This window comes from Mustela nigripes, chromosome 13 (assembly GCF_022355385.1).
Source record: "Mustela nigripes isolate SB6536 chromosome 13, MUSNIG.SB6536, whole genome shotgun sequence".
In the NCBI taxonomy this organism is placed as follows: Eukaryota; Metazoa; Chordata; class Mammalia; order Carnivora; family Mustelidae; genus Mustela; species Mustela nigripes.
The window spans coordinates 4,980,601-4,984,912 of record NC_081569.1 but is presented as its reverse complement, the minus strand read 5'-3'; the positions used below and the strand labels follow the sequence as shown (position 1 = coordinate 4,984,912).

General features: G+C 54.8%; 1 long non-coding RNA gene across 2 annotated transcripts; it reads left to right on the top strand.

Moving 5' to 3' along the window:
- The first annotated feature begins 287 nt into the window (after window positions 1-287).
- LOC131999020 (uncharacterized) lies at window positions 288-4,102 on the top strand. 2 transcript variants are annotated; one of them, XR_009398986.1, is made up of 4 exons: window positions 288-434; window positions 560-874; window positions 1,707-2,582; window positions 2,747-4,100. It is a non-coding gene; the product is annotated as an uncharacterized LOC131999020 (long non-coding RNA). The 2 variants fall into 2 exon arrangements; XR_009398985.1 differs by having other exon boundaries at window positions 288-874; window positions 2,747-4,102.
- Window positions 4,103-4,312: the final 210 nt, after the last annotated feature.

The following is a 4,312-nucleotide window of genomic DNA, read 5'->3' as shown; positions in this document are numbered from 1 at the left end:
ATCTCACAAGGGGGTCCCACCAAAAACGTCTTGGGGGTCCAGTCTGTTTCAGAAACGCTGCCTTCCATCTCGGCCTCCTCCGGGAAGACTTCTGGAAGCCTGCGGGGAACTCAGTTGTGTGTCCCTCATTAGCATTCTGCCCGCTGGTGCCTGCCAGGCCTTGCCAGGGAGGCGGGGAGAGATGTGAGAGGTGTGTGACAGTGCGACACTGGGAATTCCCCAGAGCTGGGCTGGCGGGGGGGCTATCTCCAGGAAGAGCCTGGAGCAGGAAGGGCGGTGTCGGGGCAGCTCCCACCACCACCGCCTGATCCAAGGCAGTCAGGCAAGGCAGGGACAGCCCCCCAGGCTGGGGACCAGACCATGCTGCAGTGGCCCCCACAGTGCTCCCCAGGAAGGCAGTCTCTAACTCTCCACCCCAGGGCGCTCCCAAGGAGGTGAAAGGGGCAGCGCGCAGACCAGAGGGACAGCTGGATACCCAGGCACGATACTGGGGGCCTTGGTGGGACCTTCCCTCCAGGGCATAATGTGACACCCAGACTCTCTGTCTCTCCGCCTCAAGCCTCAGATTCCCCGGAGAGGACGTCTGACTGGCCTGGTGGATCCAGGGCCTGGGCAGCCTGGCCTGGCTTCTAGAAGTGGGGGGCTCCGTGCAGACTCCAGCCTGCCGGGCTCCCCTGCGCTCAGGAAGGCCGGCGCGGGCCAGGTGCAGGGCTCTGGAGCGGAAAAGAAGGTTCTGCTGAAGCCGGCAAGGAAGAGTCGGGGCTTACCAGGTCAGCCTGACCAGCAGGCGAAGACTAAGCCTCCTCTGAGGTCAGTGCTGGGGCTCTGGAACCGGGAGAGAGCTGAGGGCGGCCCCCGCCCCCTGGCTAGATGGGTGAGTCACACCAGCGCCTCAGGGAGAGAGTGGGGAGGCCCAGCTGGGACCCCTCTGTGCGCTGAGAAAACTCTGGGCCGTGCTCCCTTCAGAGCGTGAGCTTGGTCTTCTCAGCAAATCCTTCTGTTGTGTTTCTGAAGTCTAGGAAGAAAGGACCAGTTTAATAAAATGAGTTTGAGCCAACATGACAGATAACAGGTAGGAAGTGCTGACCAGGGCAGGCGCAAGCCCGTGAGGTGGGTCTCGCCGTCCCTGTTTCCCAGCTGGGGAGACTGACACCAGTGCCTTTGCAGCCAGGATGGGTGGGGACATGTGTGAAGCCAGGTCTCTGATTCCAGAGCCCATGCACTTGGCCCCAGAGCAATGCTGCCTGTAGTTCTTGTTCCTCGTGCACAGGCTGACCATACAACTCTGCTTGCCAGGCCCCGTTTATGCCCAGGGAGTGGGCATGCTCTGCCCACCAAGCCCACATCAAGGCTTTGTCCCGGCACAGCCACTAAAGGCGCCTCCTTTCACTCTCACAAAGTGTCCTGGTTTGGATGACAACTTTTAAGGAAACTAGGCTAGCTGGAACCTAGAATATCCTAGCAAGATGCTGGTGGGCAGAGCTTGGAAAACTGGGTCTGCAGCTGCCCCTCACTAGCCCAGAACTCTGGCTCCCATGCTCAGTCTCCTGGGGCAGACCTCCATCGCTGCCCCCTGGATAGCTGGGCATGTTTGCAAACTGGGTTTCCATGATTTCTATGACTCCAAGCCTCTTTGTTTATATTCTCTCTGTCCCCACCCCTCTAATGCGAACTTACCGGATCTTCTCCCTGTTTCCCTTCTTTAGCTGTGAAAGAAGCTGTGTGGTCCCTCCCAATGCTCCCAGGAAGGACAGCTGTGCTCCCCGAGTGTCCCCGCCCCTCCCCTCTCCCGCAGTGGATACCAAAACTTGGGGCTTCTGAATCTTCTTGTCCAAATTTGCAGATGTGTCACAGAAGCAGACACTCAGACTGAGTTGTCCTGGAGAGGGTGCAGAGGGAAATGATCATGTTGGGTGCCATTTAGTTGGGCACTGGGTTGTCAGTATTGGTTAAGACACAGTCCTTGCCTCAAGTTTCTCGTAGACTGGAGGGGAGGCAGAAGGCAGACGCTACAACAAAATCAGCCCTACGGTTAAGAAATTGAATCTGTGGGACAAAGTACAACTCAAGCCCCAAAGAGGAAATGGACCGAAAAAGTGAACTGGTCAGCTGTCACCACAGTGCTGTGTAACAAACGACCCCATCGTTCAGTGGCTTGCCTTGTGAGCTCTTACTTCTGACTCCCACATCTGCAGATTGCCTGGGGCAGCCCTGCCAACTTCAGCTGGGCAGCTCGATTGGCTCCTGGGCGGGGATTTGGTTGAAGTCTGCCTTGTCTCATTCTTTTGGACCTGGTGGGCAATGCCTGGTGGGCAGTGCAGGGGGAAACCATGCCCATGGCAATGACAGCAGCCCAAGTAGTGGGTATGCTGTTCCATCAAGTCCATGTCAAGGCTTTGCACCAGGCCTGGTCTCCAAGCATCTTGTTGACCAAAGGGGGCTGGAGGTATATTATTCCCACAGTGGGAGTGGAGGGAAGTGCATCTTTGCCAAATGATGATCCAAGCTTCACAGAAGGCTGCATGGAAGAGGTGTCATTTGTCCTAGGCCTTGAAGAAGAAGCTGGATTTTCCCAAGTGAAGGTAGGATAGGGCACGGCTATCCAAGGGATGAAGAGTATGGGGGTGGGGGTGGCGATGGGAAGCGTGGTCATGGAGGTTCCCCTGGGCTTGAAGCCTGGCATGTGCTTTCCTTGAACCCAATACTCTCACCATCCCCACCTACCCATCATTTCCCTTATTTCCAGAGTCTGAAACTTCAGCCATGTGTTAAGTTCAAGACCTAGTTTTCGACATGGAGTCACAATGGAAAGTGTAGTGGCCGTCCCCAACAGGGAAATTGTGCTGGTCCCCCCCCCCCCCCCGCATAAATCAGCCAATGTTATGGTCCCCTATCCCCATTATGGAGCTCAGGTCTCCAGTCCTGAAGCTTGAAGCCTGAACCAACATAGCCCTCTCAGGGAAAGGACTCCTCGAAGACCAAGTCCAGACAGCAGGAGGAGCACCACAATAAAGCGAACTCAGCAGCGGGACTGGGAAGGCCATTTGGAAAGGGCTGGCAGGGAGCAGAGGACCCCTGTGCACACGGAACTGCGCGAGACAATGGTGGGAAGGATGGTTACAGGACAGGATGCAAACAGCACAAACCTTGACCATGTAAAAATAAGAAGTCACAGCTTCTGGGAGGGGAAGGAGATAGGAAGTGGGTGAGCTCATTTCCTCCTCCTAAATCCCAGGCTGTCGAGAGATGCCATCTACAGGGAAATATGCTTCAAGAAAGGAATCCAGCCTCTTGGTATTTTTCTTCCCTTTTAGGGAAATAATTTAGAAACATAAGGAGCACAATTATTTGCGGTCCGGCCATTTCTTTGGTTACATGTAGGCTTCCTTTCCTTCTGTGAAATTCAAATACTTTCCCCAGAAGAGCATGTATTGTACAAGAGCCCTTTACCTGGCCTACTCTCCGAAGATGGACGTAGAAAGGGGTCCCCGTCAGCATTGCTGGGGGTGCTGGTTTTGGCACCTCCTGGACGTTTTCTGTGTGTACTCCTCAGTGTGACGTGAGTTTCTTATAGTGAGCGGGCATGGCTAATATACAAACAAAACCTTAAAAAACACAACACATTTCTGGAAAAGAGACAATCCCACAATGGGGGTGGGGATACCCTCCGAGCTCCCCAAGGGGCCGCCTCTCCGTGTCTTCCCCTCCACGGGGTCCCGGGGACTTCCTGAGCTCCGCAGGCACCAGCCACAGGGAGGTCCTCGGCGGGGGCTCAGAGCAGGTGACTGAGCCTCCCCAGGGCTGTGTCTTCCGCTGTAAACCTAGGAAGTCACCCTTGCTTTGCCTCACTTTCAGGTGACGGTGAGGGACACTTGAAGTGCAGGGCCTGTCCTCCGTGGCTAAAGGGCAAAGGGACAGACTTCTTAGCGTCTTGTTCAGCAGGGCATCCAGCTGGAACCAGGTCTGAGGGCTGCCTGTAGGTCGGTCAGGGGGCTCTCTGCAGCTGTTTCTGGGTCCGAACAGCCACTCTCACGGTCTCAGCTCCATCTAGTGTCCACACTGGGACACGGTCACTTGCGACAGACTTCCCCTCATTTCTACACTTGTGAAGGTACAGCATTCACTGGGCAAACAGGATGTACATAAGATCAATTTAAATCATTCCTCCCTGTGCTGAGATTTGGTATTCCAAAGCAAGCTTTATACAAGTTCAGTACTACTAAAGGTTTGTGCCTCCGGTCTTTGGAAGGATAGCACATTCACGCAACAAATAATACTTACAATAATTGATATTTATTGAATGTTTACCATG